The 16,626-nt window shown below is 39.1% G+C and overlaps 4 non-coding genes and 1 pseudogene across 5 annotated transcripts; all 5 read right to left on the reverse strand.

Moving 5' to 3' along the window:
• Nucleotides 1-3,687: 3,687 nt before the first annotated feature.
• On the reverse strand, nucleotides 3,688-6,825 carry LOC148862241 (large ribosomal subunit protein uL16 pseudogene; annotated as a pseudogene). The gene is made up of 2 exons (XR_016109790.1): nucleotides 6,686-6,825; nucleotides 3,688-4,628 (listed from the first exon to the last, which is right to left on the reverse strand). The product of XR_016109790.1 is annotated as a large ribosomal subunit protein uL16 pseudogene (transcript).
• On the reverse strand, nucleotides 5,291-5,365 carry LOC148862242 (small nucleolar RNA R21). The gene has a single exon (XR_016111740.1). It is a non-coding gene; the product is annotated as a small nucleolar RNA R21 (small nucleolar RNA).
• On the reverse strand, nucleotides 6,012-6,093 carry LOC148862243 (small nucleolar RNA Z159/U59). Its single transcript, XR_016111744.1, has one exon. It is a non-coding gene; the product is annotated as a small nucleolar RNA Z159/U59 (small nucleolar RNA).
• On the reverse strand, nucleotides 6,228-6,311 carry LOC148862244 (small nucleolar RNA Z159/U59). The gene has a single exon (XR_016111742.1). It is a non-coding gene; the product is annotated as a small nucleolar RNA Z159/U59 (small nucleolar RNA).
• Nucleotides 6,720-6,802, reverse strand: LOC148862245 (small nucleolar RNA Z159/U59). Its single transcript, XR_016111743.1, has one exon. It is a non-coding gene; the product is annotated as a small nucleolar RNA Z159/U59 (small nucleolar RNA).
• Nucleotides 6,826-16,626: the final 9,801 nt, after the last annotated feature.

Consider the following 16,626-nt stretch of genomic DNA (forward strand, 5'->3'; position numbering starts at 1 on the left):
TTCTATCCTACACTTTACCGAACACTTTAGTCCATTTGGATAGTTCTACCCTTAGATACCTACAATTTTCTATTACTTTATTCAGCCAATTACCATTCAAAATTGAGTCCCAAGATTTATTGATTAACACAGTTCTCATGTGAATGCCAAATATTTTCAAATTTAGGTTGTTAGCCTCCTATATTTTTCTTTTTTTAGGGGAGGTGTTTTTGTACTCCGGATCTTTTGCCCACGCCTAGCCACAATACACCATTCCCCGTGAATTGGGAACATCTCCCCCTGCATAATACTATATAGAGGATGAGATGTTCTTCATGTGTGATTGTGATAAACACGGGCAAGAGATCCGGGCTCATGTTTTTTAAGCCGAACTAGTATTACTGGTCCCTGGAAAACTGGTAATCAAAACCGACCCAAAGTTGATTAGTTAACCGGTTGATAGGTTCGGTTAATCATCAATTCGGTTCATCGGTTTTTTATTTTTAAGCTCACGATAGGTTGGATCACGCTGACCTATTATTTTTCGAGCTTGGACAAAATTTCAAGCTCACGAGTTCGAGCTTGGGCTTCGGGCTTTATATAAGGGTCAGGGCTCGGGCTCAAGATCTAGACCTAATGGTTGGCTCATACTCGAGCTTGAGCCTACACATTTTCTATTGATAAAGAGGCAAAGTCTGCCTGGCCAATGAACTAGTCTAATTTATATATAATGCATATCTATTAATTTATAATATATATAAAGTATATAATATATATATATATAATATATATAAAATATATAAAAATATATGTATACCGCTCAGCTGTTGGTTTTATATGTTAGTTAACCAAAACCAAATTGATACCTTTAGTTTTTTTTAAATACCAAACCGGTCGATTCAATTAATCGAATTTTTAGTTAGATTTTAATCAATTTTTTGGTTTGGTTTGATTTTCCAGTTTTAAGGATATGGATATGCCCAGACCCTTCGGGAAAAGAGTAAACAATCATTCTTCCTTAAGTAGGTCCCACCATTCATTATTTGTTGTAACCATATCAAGGAAATTTTTTTCCTTGATATTTTCTAATACATCCCTTTTGTCCATGATTTGCTATCAATTCCGAGCCATTTGACGCTAAAATCCTTTTATTCTTTGCTACCCTTGAATTACCCTGCTCCACTTTTATCCTCGTTTCTAAAAATCAAATTCAATCCCCTATACAAATCAACGGACCATTTTAACATTTGTAGTTCTTTGCCAAAAATCCAAAATATCGTTTTTTCTTCTTCTTCTTGTCATATTCACCATAGATAAAAGAAACATCCCATGGATCCTTCTCTTCACTAAGATCGTTATTTCTTTCACCAATTTAACTTTCATTGATGTATCAAGATCCCATGAAGGCGTACGGAATTCACCCCCAACAACCCACGTAAATCTTATTTTACATAACATCGAACATTCAATTTTTACAAAAAAACATCACATTGGCTTTATTTTATGAAAAACTCATATAATGCTGGAACCATTGAGGGAGAGCCTTAAATCCTTAATAGATTCAACTTAGGTGGTGTTTGATAACACTTTTCAGACATCTAAAGTATTAAAATGTAGTTTTTCAAATGTTAGAGGTGTTTAAAAGTATATCTAAATTTGAGTCTGAAAATTATTTTCATATTTAAAATAATAAAGCTTGGGCCAGGCACTGAACACATTCAGATGTGCTTCAGACCTGGCCAAAAGTCCAAAATACCCTTAAAGATATACTTGTATTTCTCCATCTCACCATCATCTTCTCCACTTGATGCAACGACAAACCAGCAACAGCAAGTGACTCCTCAAGCGAACCAATGGCGGCGAGTGATTCCTCCAACCATCTTCATCTTTCGTCCTAAGTTCATTGTATTCATCTTTCTTCTCCACTGAGTAGATTTTATTTGTATTAATTATTTTAATTTTTATTAAATATTAAATATTTTAATAATTTTAAGATATTATTTTTTTAATTATTAATTTTTATTACTACAATGACTTTATTACTATTTTCATTATTATTTTAACTTTTAATAATTTATTTTTAATTTATAAATTTATATGTATTTTCATTTTTTTCTTATTTTAATAAATTTATTTTTTATTTTTTACAATTTATACATATTTTTCAATATTATATTCAATTTAATAAATTATTTTATGAAATAGTACAAGTTGAACTCAAAATTACCGAATAGTCTAATTTAAGGGTAAAATAGTAAAATTAGTGAATTTCAAATGGTGAAAGTTTGATCGAACACAAACAACCTTCTTTATTCAAAGCCTCTAAAACATCCAAAAACAACTATGTATCTTTTCAGATTTCAGACACTTAATATCTTTTTAACTTTTTCAGATTTCAGATTTATCAAACGCTACCTTAGAATCAACATTAACCCTTTTGGGGCTAAGAGAGAACAGTCACCCACACCCTTTTATTAGATGAAGTTGAAGTAAACTAATTATGCTCCATTTGGTAGGAGTACAAATACAAATATGTAGAGCGCAAAACCTTCTATATTATATTATTTTGTATGTATTTGTACAATACATATTTGTATTTTTGTATTTGTACTCCATCCAAACTGAGCCTTAGGCTATGTTTGATTTAAAGGAAAAGGTAGGGAAAGGAAGGAAAAGGTAGGGAAACATATACAAGGTTTGTAAAAGTTTCCCCACCTTTCCCTTCCTTTCCCTACTTTTTTCTCCATCTGACTTTGGCTTACAATATGACCGCTTTCAAATGTAATGTTCCTTCAAAATTATCACATCTAAACTCCCCCAACCCATGCATGATTCAGGTTCCATCTTTTCAGTCCTGATGTTTCCCGAAACTTGGGAATCAAGAACTTGTTCAACTCCTGATTCTGCGTTATTTCATCTCTTGAACCGGGTTTATCCAAATCTTTTTTGTTCTGGGTCTAAAATTACAGACCCTACACGGTCTGGTTTTGTTCCAATTCCTTAATATCTCTTTTTTATTTTTTATTTTTTTGATAGGTATGCTCTACTCAAGATCTTTTCTAACCCAATCTAGGATCCACATCCACTCAATTATTTTAAATTACTACTAGACCACTCCTCTGATCCTCACACTCTAAATTCCTAATTGCCTTTTGCTCTCTAGCCCACAAAGATTTATTTGGTTACCAATTCTCTCTACACTATATTTATTCAAGTCTTCTCCAGGTTCGTCAAAGGTACCAACTTTTTTTTACTTTCTACGTTAAATTGTTAATTAACATCTTCGAATATTGTTAGGGTTCTAAATGGGCCGGGTCAGATCTTATGGACCCAAATCGAATGGTTGTCTCCTGGAAATAATAGTCTAGTAGTGATGGTTTCGATTCTCTTCTTGATCTATTGTCCTGATTATTATTCTGGATTATCAGTCTGAAAACCAATGTATTCTGTTCAGGGCCTAAAATTACTGACCCTACACGGTCTGGTATTGTTCCAACTCCTTAACATTTCTTGTAGAGTATTCTACACTGACCAACCTAGACCCAACCCATTTACACCCTCTAATAAACTAATAAAGTGTGGGTATGAACCGTGGGTATAAATCAAACTGATTAGTTGGGACCTGGGAGTAAGGACCAACCAAGATTAACCCAAATCATGCTCTTAACTGATGTCTGAACGATAGCACATACCATCGCCATGAGCTTATTAATCAAAGAAACCGGGTTGGTTCAAGTCCTTCAATAACAATTAACACCTCAATAATTTACATGCCGAATGGAGGCATGTACGATACGGAGTAATTAATCATAAAATTACAAGCGACTAAAGTAAAATAGGGAGAAAAATACTTCTGAACCGAAACCCATTTGAATTTACCAGAACAAAATGAATAAATGTTCAATCCGGAAACAACGGTTTTGCGGTGAATTAAGCCAGTCCCTCATTCAAAAATGCCTTCCCAAGCTGCCTTTCGGTCAAAGGCCCATGGCATCCCAATTACACCATCAGGGACAATCCTGTTCTCCTGCTTGTATTTGATATAATCCGGCTGATCTTGGTGAAACCCCACTTCCTGCTAAAAATTATTTTCTGCCTTCCTGGAAACTTGAATTTGGCTCTCCTCAATGCTTCTTGTGCATGGTTTCCATTGGCATCTTTGCACCTCAGAGAGGACTTGCCCAATGTTAACCATGGAACATGTTCCCTGTGGCTTGCCAAAGGCACCACGCATACCGGTCTGAAGCCTATCAGCTCCTGCACATGAAAGCATCTTGTTGATCCTCAAAACGTGGAAAGGATGGACCCTTACACGGAGATGGACAGCATCTTATCCTGCAAATTTGGCCATGTACTTGTTGCAGGCAATACGGGCAGCCTCAAGGGCTTCACTAGAGACATTTTCCTTCTCCCAGCTAACAAGATGAAGCAGAATGGGAATTCATCAACACCCTTCTATTTCATTCCCACATCATAGATCCTAATCTTAGGATCAGGGACACCACGGCAGTATCTTGCCTTTGGGTAGGGCTTGTTCTTAATCTGTCGGTAGCACCGCGCAGGTCTTCGACTCATTATCCCCCCCTAATGAGAAGTATTGAATCAGTTTTGTATGCATGTACCTCATGGCACAAAATCACATAGAATGCCTATAACCAAAAGTAAAAAGCAGAAATAATTACTTTCAACATACGCAATGACCATGGCTAACATTGTGTCGATTTATAATCAGATTAAAAATTAAAATGCAGAGAGAGAAACATGAGTAGACCAAGGGAAACGAAAAGAGTATCTCAGTAGCAGCCTAGTTTATTCTTGTGGGCAACATTACTACCAATTAAATTTCCTTGTTTAGAGAACAATGAAAAATGAATCCTGCAACACCACCATTCAATTTTGTTCATTGCCATAATTGATAAATGCCTACAATTAATTCTACTCCAAAGACTTTTAGGCCAAAAAACTCCCTCAGAACCAGTGTTATTTTCAGCAAATTAACTCAGACAAGGCTGAAACTAATGTGTAAATTACATCATTGGGAGTTTCAACTCTAAACAAAGAGACGGCCATTTATTTACTACTTCATTAAAATTCACATTGGTTCTGATAACAACATAAACCTCTCGTTTGTACTAGTAAAACTATAACAATTACTACAGCACAAACTTCACAATCAAAATTGTGTTTGACAGGCATGTATCTCAAAACAAATCAGACATGGATATTGATCAAAAATCCAATCAGGCGTGGACCAAAACAGATGCACGTTATTTGTTATATCAAACAACACAACCCCATAAGATATCATGCACATCCCTCAGAATTGAATTCATCAATGGAGATCAGTCCACTACTTTTACTTTGGCTAGCGTTCCTCATAGGGATGCAACATCCGATTATAAATAGCATACAAGAGTGGGAACGTATTGACAAATTCACAGTGACAAATCATTATCAGTACATTTTTAAAATAGATGCACACAGAGAAAAAAATAACCAAGTCCTCGTTCAATCATTCGAAGTATGGCCTGAAGAACTAGCTAGGGCCGCTAGGTGCTTCAAACCTTACAAGGAACAAATGAACAATATACATTATATCATGTCATAACATATCATATTTGAAAACCCTAGTTGACTAGTTTACAACCGAGATTTCATAGAAGTTTCGTTACATTACTAGGGAGTAGGGACTATGTACCAATTCGTCGTACTATCACTCACTAGTGAACGGTACTGAAAAAAAAAACTCAACGCATTAAGAATCATAGTAACAACACAACATAGAAGAATATATATGATGCCGAAAAGGTAAGATGCTGTAAGATCTTTGACCAATGAAACCTCTCCCCGTGAATATGAATACAACTTCATTAGTTTCCGCATTTATGTTGGTTATATGCTTTTCCAGAACAATGTCAATATTTAACTATTCACTTTCTAAGCCTATATATGGGTAATCTAAAACAAATAAAAATATACATAACATATAGAAGTAGATTATTCAGTAGCGTAGCATAAAAGATCTTGCAAATGAATCTTCAGTTCAGGTCTCCATAAACTTTCCGCATGGATTATCTCAGAAGAACGAAAGTTTTCTTTGTCATCCTCAGAGACATAAGAAAGATCTTTAATTATTCATTTTCTAAGCCTATATAACTAATAAATTTCTACTTGGGTAATCTAAAAAACTAAAAATATACATAGCATATAGACGTTGATTATTAATAATATAAAAGGATCTTGCAAATGCCTCTTCAGTTCAGGTCTCCATAAACTTTCCGCATGGATTATCTCAGAAGAACGAAAGTTTTCTTTTAGTCATCCTCAGAGACATTAGAAAGATCTTTGATGAACCATTTCCTTTCAAATAAAGAAAGATCTTTGATGTTCAAACCAAGCGCTCGGAAAAATCCTAAAACGAAAGATTGGCACTTTGATTATGCCTTATTTGCTTTATAAAAATGTAAAAAAGGCAATCTCTAAACACAACTAGTTTTGCCATATAATTTCAACACTTTAATGGCATGAACTTTGATAAATGAAACTTTAAAATTGAAACAAACACACAATTGGATTTGAAAGAAACACTTTTTCATTGCATTAAATTTTTTATAATATTTAGTTTTTTATGTCCTCAAGACTATACAATTGATAAAATTCAACAAGGGTACGTAAAAACAAAAAACTACATATCATATATACGTACATTAAACAACATGAACACAAAAAATGCTGACAAAGCCTCTTCAGTTCAGGTCTCCATAAACTTCCGCATGGATTATCTCGGTAGAACGAAAGTTTTCTTCTAGTCATCCTCAGAGACATGGGAAAAATCTTTGATGTTCAACCCAGCACTAATGAAAATCCCATAACGAAAAGAATGGAACTTGTTTGCTTTATAAAAAAGACAATCTCTAAACCCAAATAGTTTTTAACATATATTTTCAACACATTTATGACAATGCCCTTGATTAATGAACATTTTACATTGAAGCAAACGCATGATTGGATATGAAAGAAACAATTTTTCATTGAATTGAAATACCATATCATAAAGTTAGGCTACAACAGGTTATTGGTGGACCACCGGGCTGAACACTGTAGTTTTGTTGGTTTATCAAAAAAACACATGATGGTAACAATTACCTCGCTATTGGAATGTATGAACATTGACAAATAAGGAGGGGCAACCAGTGAATGCTCAAAGGGACTGAAGTTTGGACAGGCTCTGAACTTCAGGAACTTGATCTTGACTGTGGAAGGGACTCTAGAATAATGACAAGCAGGGTCTACAAGGGGATCGAGGAACAATCAAGGGAGTTGGTTATCACATTTATAGGAGTCCAGAGATCAGAAAACAACGTAGTTGACTAAATGGCTAAAGTAGGGATCTAGAGGGAACAGTTGTATTAAGGAACCAGATCAGGTAGCTATGGTTGATCAAACATTTAAGGGCTAAGCATTATGATGTACATAACATTCTTTTTCAAATACTAATAAAGTTTCAATTGCGAACAATAAGAAAAAGGAAAAGGTGAGACCACTCATGAAGGAGTAAACAAAAGGAAACTTAACATACTAGAATATGCAAATCTAAATTCTGGAAGATATAAAACATTTCAAAAGCCTATTAGGCTATTAGCTCTACTGATTAGAATATGGTAGTTATTAGCATAAAGGTTGTAGTCTTGTACATGCATGTCTGTATAATTGGTTACTAAAAGGGAAAAAAAGAAACCAAAGATTCACAAAATCCGATTAACAATACGGAATACCGGCGGAAGTAGCTGTCACAAACACCCGTATAGCCGTTATTAATCCTTTCTTCGGCCGCTACAAACTACGAATGGACCCATCTTTTTGAGCCAGAGAACATCAGGTCTCTGGCTAAACGTCGAGAAAATAACCGAAAAGGCTGCGTACTACTACTACTACCTACAAAAGCTACAATGAAACAAGAGATACAGAGTGAGAGAGACAGAGAGTAACCAGATAAGCAGCGAACAAAGAGGGCAATCGGCTTGCGTGCTCCTCGTCGAATCAAGAAGTTTCCAGCGACACATGGAGGAGAAAGAGAGAAATGGCGGTTGAATTGGACAAGGCGAGGGGTACTCGAGGAAACAATCTTGGATCTCTCGGGAGCTAAATCGGATCCAACAGAACATCGAGAAGACCGAAAGACCAATGATAACGCCGACGAAGACATATTCGGCTCTAAGGCTCTAGGAAAGATTGCTCCCGATAATCTCATACAAAATGGTCGAGAAGAAATAAAATATAGGGTAAAATACTTCACTTGAAAAAATAAGAACATATGCAATCGAATAAAAACGCCATCGCGGCTACCAATTTAAAACACTTGACTTGAAGAAACCATAGTAATGGGAATGAAACAGAGACACAACATGGTTATACCTCACAGTTTGACGATCAAACACCCGCCGCTTGGAAAAAAGGGCTGTCCAACGGCTCTGAGATGGGAGCACTATATATAGTTGTAGAATTAGATAGCGATGAACCTTCCAAACCCTAACCCTAGCAGGGCTCCCCCCACCAAATTGAAGATGGAGTACATGGATGAGTGCCACTTGTCTCGTCACACACTAGACTATTCCCACGTGCGACTCTGTAGGGCTTATCTGGCTGACTGGCTGTGGGTTGTGGCTGGTGTTGGGTGCAGATTAACCGGATCCTGATCTAATTTTGATCCGAAACCGATCCGGTTGTGTGAGATTTGGTTATACTTGGCCCATTATTGAAATGGATTGGATCAGGAAATATGATCCGTTTGCTTTCGGATTGAATTCAAAACACACCATAGGCCGGGCTCGGGCTTGGCAGATGCTGCTCCGATGTTGGTGGTGGCTTAGCTTACGGATGTGGAGAATCTGCACACAAAGAATCAAAGAACCCAGGGGTGTTTATCTATTGAGGTCGTTTTGATGCTTAAGTCAGTATCTGCGAGCTGAGAATAATTAGAGAGCAAGAGAGCTAATAAGTAGTAAAATGTGTGTACCTTGGGCTCCGGGAAGGTGACCTTTATATAATGGAGTTCTCGCGGGATTTACGGAGTAGTTCTGAGATCTTTGCCATGATAGAATTTGTTTCTGATCTGGAGATAACGTTATCAGTAGATAAGGCTAATCATTTCTGCCCGGATCGGAATGGAAGATAATGCTTAGTTGTTGCGAGACGTGATCATGCAGAATTCGGGAACCATTAGAGACTTTCGGGGTTATATTGAGGGCAGATCGGTATACCCGAGCTAGTTTCTACCTTAAACTGATGTTCTCGACCTAAGTGTCGTACACCTCGAACTGGATTATGCATTGAAGCCACGTCCTAGTACCAAGGTGCCCTAGGCTCGGGATGGGTACCGAAGTGCCTTTAGCTCGGGATGAGTACTGAATTGCATTTAGCTCGAAGAATCCCTAGCTCGGGGTAGTGGAGCATTACTTTGTAACGAGCTAGCTATGTCGAGTTGTCACATGTCAAGTCACATCCACGTGTCCCCATATTATGAGATCGGGCCAAATCACCCTCCATCAATTGCCCCCCACTCCCCGAGCCAGGAGTCCTGACTTGGTGTGGGGAGTTCACAACATGACGGGTGGACCAGTTCGTTGTTCGGCTCAATCAAGGATAACCCGGGTTGCATACGGTTTACGCGCGGACATCACATGATCTATAAACTCCACAGACGCCAAAAAATGCGCTAAATTGATTTCAACATCGGGGGTCGTGCAGCCGGTTTTCTTGAGATCCATTAGATCACCTTGATCTTCACCATTGATTCTCGGATATAGCGGCTATAAATAGGGGGGACCCAAAACGTTTTTCTTCGCCATAAGTTCATTAGTCTTCGCTCAAAGGTCGTGCTTATACTCTTTAGCTCGGGCTTCCCAGTTCGCCAATTTCTCAGTTCAGTCGTTTTCCTGGGTGAGTCTCCCCTAACCTTTTCTTCTTTCTTCAATTTAGTTTAGTTCATAGTTATGTCACATTTTAGTTTTGATAATCTTTTAGATGAGCCCGAGGAAGGTACCTCGGCTCAGGTCGATCCTCCCGAGGTGGAGTCATCCTGGGAGGCGCGAGTGGCCACGGATAAAGACTACCTTGCCAAAGATAAGCCCGTACAAAATGATTCCAGCTCCGCTACCTTGTTGATTTCACAAGTCGTCCACATGGAGGATCCAAGGCTCCTCGTCCCAGGTCGGACCCATTCCAACCGAAAGTGGTGCCACACTGGTTGAAGCTTCTCCGTGCTCGAGCTCGATCAACTCAGGGATTGCAGCGCTGAAGGTACATTCCACGACAAAGTCGGCTAAGGCTTGTGCCATTGATGGCAGTTCAGGGCCCGTACTGGATGTCTTACTCGCTTAGCTCGATGGCCCAATTTGTCATTCTATCGGAAATCTCGGGCTTGAGCAAGACTTGCTTCAAAGGTTTGTTGGTGAGGACGACGATGGTATGAGCTTGGAAGTATGGCCGAACTTCCGAGCTGCAATGACTAGCGCGCTAACTTTTCGATCTCTGGATACCTCGTTTCTGCGTCCTACAAAACTTTGCTAACATAGTAGATGGTTCGTTGAACCCGATCTACTTCTTTTATTAGTACCGAGCTGACTATCTCGTCACTCGCAGAGAGGTACAACTTCAAAATATCTCCCTCCTCGAGTCGGGTTAAAACCGGGATGCTAGCGATGTACCTTTTGAGCTCGTCGAAAGTGAGCTGGCACTCGTTGGTCCATTCGAAGCCTTTGCTCCTTTTGATTGCCTTGAAGAAAGGCAGGCAATGATATGTCGATTTAGACATGAAACGGCTCAAAGCAACTATCCGACCGTCCAACCTCTGAACCTCTTTCAATTTACGGGGCAGTCTCATGTCTAGGATTACCTTAATTTTTTGGGGGTTGGCCTCAATACCGCGTCGGTTAACGATATAACCCAGGAACTTACCCGAAGTGACACCGAAGACGCATTTATTGGGATTCAATTTCATATTGTATTTGCGCATATTTTGAAAAGCACAATATAAGTCTTTTATTAAATCATTTGAAAATTCAGTTTTGATGACCATGTCGTCTATATAACACTCTACTTTTTTGCCGATCAACGGCACAAACAATCGGTTTACAAGTCTTTGAAAAGTTGTCCCGGCATTTTTCAGTCCGAAGGGCATGACCTTGTAACAGTACAGGCCAAGCTCGGTTATAAATGTCATTTTTTCCTCATCGACGGGGTCTACCAAGGGAGTGTTTGCGGTCTTGATGTCGTTCTCCTGAAGCTGCAGCTTGTCGAATGCATCTTTGAAGAGAATGTCCACCAAGCTGCCGGAGTAGATTAGAACGCGCTTCACCTCGAAGTCACTAATTCTCATCTTTATGATGAGCATGTCATCATGGGGGTATTGAACTCCATGCATGTCATCTTCGGTGAAGAGAATGGGTTTTTCTAACCTTGGCTGCTTCAGAGGATTCTGTTCTTCTCTATCGATCTCACGAGCTGATGTCTCCACCGCGAATGAGGTGCATTCCGCAACAATCGATCCACTGGTGATCATATGTATTACTCCTCGAACTGGCCTCTCTTCGGGCAGCTGTCTCTACGGCTACTCGTTCTATCTATTGCTAGGTTCGGGAACATCTCTATTTTGCTCCCCCTTCCGACCTGTTTGATTTTTATTATCATTTAGAACAAAATTTTTCAGATATCCGCGACGGATGAGTTCTTCTATCTCGTCGCGAAGGTTTTTACAATTCTCGGTGCTATGACCGTGATCTCTGTGAAAGTGGTAGTATACATTTCTGTTCCTCGTGTTTGGATCTCCTCTCATCCGAGGTGACCACTTCACGTAAGAAGCGTCCTTGTTGGCCAAGAGGATTTCTACTCGCTTCGCGTTCAAGGGAGTGTAATTTCTTTCAACTTGAGGAGCTCAGAAAGGCTGATGCGGTTTTCCTCCTCAAACTGGCTCATCTTTCTTTCTCTTGTTGTCCCCATTAGTTGAGGTCTCTCATTCTCTTTTCCTCTTCTCTGGTGGATTCTTGCTCTTCTGGTTCATCTCTTCCTCAGTTCCGATGAACTGATCAGCAAGCTTGAGAAACTCTGTGACATCTTTTGGTTTGTTAGTGACCACGTGCCACTTGAATTCTTTATGGGTGATTCCTCTTTTTAAAGTTGTAAGTCTCACAGCGGGTTCTAGATTGGGAATCTACAAGCACGCATCATTGAAACGCTTGATGTAATTCTAGATGGATTCTCCCTCTCTTTGGACTATTCCAAGTAGGATTTCCTGGGACCTTGGGTACCTCTTACTAGTAATGAAGTGCGAGGTGAAAATCTGTATGAACTGCGCCCAACTCTTGATTATCCTGGGTGCAAGGTTTCTATACCATGTGCAAGATACCCCCTTAAAAGTTGTGGAGAAAGCAACGCACATGCAGGATTCATCTGCTCCGGCCAGGTGCATTTGAGATTGAAATGAATCTACATGGTCGTTTGAATTGAATGACCCATCATACTTGTCTAAGGGAGGTACCTTGAAATCCTTTGGCATCGAGATGGCCAAGAGTTCAGGAGATAGAGGAGAAGGCACAGACAGGAGCGGAGTGGTCTTCACGGTCCCCGAGCTCGCCTCTTCTTTTCCATTAGGCAGTTCGGGGGAGGTTTGAACTATTGCTCGGCGAGCTCTGCAGTGTCGCCTTTGCTGCCTCTTTACCAGTTGTATGTTAGTGCTACTTGCCTCAGTATTATCAGGTACCGTTCTCACTGGCAACTGTTCGGATTGCTGACGACGACTGCTGTGGACTAAAGGGCCTTGTCGGGAATCTGCGGTCAGAGCCCCAAACCAGTTCTTCGCGAGTGGGACTTCGAATTGCGAAGGCCAAGGTGAAGCAGGCCTGGTGGGTCGGGTGTCTCCTGACCTTTCTACTTGCTGCGAGGTGGGAGGAGTAATCTGTCTCTCCCTCCTACCATGGGACGAGGATTGACTCCCTAGAAGATTCCGGATTTGGGATGTCTCTCCCTGGCGAGGAGGGCGTTCGCTATGACGGTGAGGCTTGGTTTGTTGCGTAGCCGGATGCCGAGGTGGAACAGGATGCCGAGTTTGTTGATTCTGCGGTAGTGGAGGAAACTGTTGTTCGCACTGCTGCTGATAGACAAGGTGGAGGACTTGCTGTTGGTACAATTGGAATTGTTGGACCTACTCATTTGGGCCTGCATGGCCCCCATGCAGTGCAGTAGGTCGTTGAGTTGATTCTGTCCGACTAACGGGGGAATGACAAAGGGCTCTGCGAAGGTCGTACCTATGCAATGACTTGAGGCATGTTCAGTGTGGGGACCCCGTCTACAGAGAGGGGTACGGTGAATTGTCCAATGCACACGGTTGGGACCTGGAGTTGGCCCCTAGAGATGTTCATGTCAGCATTGTGTTCGACATTACTGGAAGATGCCATGGAAACTGGATTTGAAATGCTTTGTAGAAAAGGGCTTTTTGAAGCGATCCCACAGACGGCGCCAATTGATGTCGCGCAATCTGGTTGTTCCTAGCTGGTGGTGGCTTAGCTTCCAGTAGGCAACGGACGTGGAGAATCTGCACAAAAAGAACTAGAGAACCCGAGGGTGCTTACCCGGCGAGGTCGCTCCAATGGTTAAGTCAGTATGTGTGAGCTAAGTATAATTAGAGAGCAAGAGAGCTAGTAAGCAGTAAAATGCGTGTACCTTGGGCCCCGGGAAGGAGGCCTTTATATAATGGAGTCATTGCGGGCTTTACGGAGTAGTTCCGAGATCTTTGTCATGATAGAATTTGTTTCTGCGTTATTTGGAGATAACATTATTAGTAGATAAGGCTAATCACTTCCGCCCGGGTCGGAAGGGAAGATAATGCTTAGTTGTTAATAGACGTGATCCCGTAGAATTCGGGAACCGCTAGAGACTTTCGGGGTTATATTGAGGGCGGATCGGTATACTCGAGCTAGTTTCTACCTCGAACTGATGTTCTCGAGCTAAGTGTCGTACACCCCCGAACTGGATTATGTACTGAAGCCGCGACCTGGTACCGAGGTGCCCTTAGCTCGGAATGGGTACTAAAGTGCCTTCAGCTCGGGATGAATACCAAAGTCCTTTAGCTCGAAGAATCCCTAAGTCGGGGTAGTAGAGCATTACTTTGTAGCGAGCTGACTATGCCAAGTTATCACCTGTTGAGTCACGTCCACATATCTCCTTATTATGAGGTCGGGCCAAATCACCAGGGTGTGTCAAGTTAATCCCCTAATTTCAAAACGTGTAAACTTTCAAATTGTGTTTAATACACCTCTATCATTAATTGTTCGTCAATCAACACTGCCATGTGACATTAGGTGTGCATTACATAATTTCAAATGTTAAGATTGCCCTTTATGGTATTTTTTTCACCATTTTACCCATTTCGTCTTGTTTACATTTGTTACAGGACCAAGCAGGTTGGGTTTACATTAGGTCTTGCTAATCACTCACAAGCTTTTAAGAAGTCATAACGTGGAGACTATGAAGAAATATGAAAACTTGGTAAATTCATAGAGAAATCGGGAGCAAAGGTTCACGTATTATCTTCATCGACAAAATAACTGACTGAATTCTTTGTCATAATCGTAGCATATGAAGTGCTATCATTTCAAACTATTCAATTTTTGAATTGTTTACAATAAAAATAAATAAATGACACATGATGGGTATTTTTCCTATCCATTAACAAACCTATGACACAATTTAAAATTTAAGACCTTTAGGGTACTGTGGAGACATGTTTTTGAAATTAGGAGACTCACTTTATACAATCCCTATAATATAGGGTACTGATTATTAATTTTCTCAAAAAAAAATTCTAATAAAAAAAAGTGTTTTCCAAACGCCATCATTATCTACCCTCGTCGTATTCCCATCGATTCATCTTCTCTAGAACCTATTAGACTTGTTCATGGGCTGGGTGGCCCGGCCCCCGGATGGGCTTGAATGTGGTTATAGGCCCATGGGCTTAAATTCGGGCCAAAAAGCTCACCCCACAATAAATTCAACCCAGGCTCGGGTTTTGTCAAAATAGCTCGGTTCGAGCCCAACCCGATCCAACCTAATATTAGACTTAAAGTGAGTAATGTGATTATGTCCATTTGAATAAATTTTTTGATTGAAGAATGTAAAACTGTGTTTTAAAATATAAAAGAAAGGGAAAAAAACCATCTTGTAGGCCCATTATTCATTTAAATAGGAAAAAAACTATCTGAATTTTTAATTCTGATTTAAATAGGGAAAATTATTTATTTTTTAATTAGGTCAGGCTTCGAGCTCAGGCCCAAGTTATAGGCCTATTGGTTGGGTCGGGCTCGGGCTCGGGCCTAACATATTTCCCTTAATGACAAGTGAAAGCCCGACCCGGCCCGGCCCATGAACTGATCTAGACCCTACCATCTAATACAATGGCTTTGTTCTTATGCTTAACATCATTTCACAATTCAACCTCTCCAACCTTCAACAATGTGGGACATTGCAACTACAATTCTTCTAAGGTACCTCTCCTTATCTCCCTCCCCCACCCCCTCCTCATCCTCCCTATCTCTGAGTTTTAATTCTCTAATTTTCTTATTCCCAATAAACCAATGACATTGATGGCATCTCAAATAGTAAGGGGTCTTGTCTATTTTTAATTATCTTTTTATTTTTCGTGGTTTCAATTCATACAACTTACTTGAATGACTCAAACATGAGATGCCTAACACTGGAATGAACATTATTATAGTTATGATTATCATGCAATGTTTGTGCAAGAACGCTTCAAACCTTCAAAGTTATTTTTACTAGCAGGACCCATGCATGCGATGCATGGATTTATCAAGGGAAAGTGAAGTAACATAAACTAACGACTATTATGTATGGACTTTTTTAGACGTAATAAAGTGGAACGAGAAATATAACTTTCTTAAATAGGTGTGACCATGGGCCATGTTAGGCTATGGGCCTATTATAAGGATTTATTAATGTAATTATTTTAAATTAATAAAAAAAATTAAAATAATAATTTTACCATAAAAAGATTAATTTTATAAGATTTTATTTATGGAACTAATTTTATTTATAGAATTGGTAATTTAACTATACTCTCAAATAATAAAAATTATTATTACAATCATTATTATTATTATTATAACAAATCTTAATTAGTTTTTATTATTTTAAATATTATTTAAATGGATCAAAATTATAACTTTTACAGTTTTATTAGTAATAATTATGCTGCATAATTAAATTAAGGGAAAATTCCCGATTAATACCCTATATTTTGGGTCTAGTGCCATTTTGGTCCCTAAACTTTAAAATGTGACAATTTAGTACCTGAATTTTCAAAACATGACAATCAAATACCTAAATGTTAATCAGTTGTTAAGTGGCATTTGAAAAAGACACAAATGCTCTTCGAGTGTCATCTAATTTTCTTTAGCAACCATCCAAACAGTGACAAAAAATTAATAGTCTTAAATCCTATTCAAGAAAGTTGGAGTCACCAAAATGCCCACTCAAACTTGACCACAACTTTCTTGAATAGAAAAAGACAAAGATTTGATATTGTTAATTTTTTGTCAATGTTTAGATGATTGATAAAAAAAATTAGATGACACTTGA

Source organism: Nelumbo lutea, chromosome 3, assembly GCF_056320005.1.
Source record: "Nelumbo lutea isolate HS-2025 chromosome 3, American lotus-T2T, whole genome shotgun sequence".
Taxonomy (NCBI): Eukaryota; Viridiplantae; Streptophyta; class Magnoliopsida; order Proteales; family Nelumbonaceae; genus Nelumbo; species Nelumbo lutea.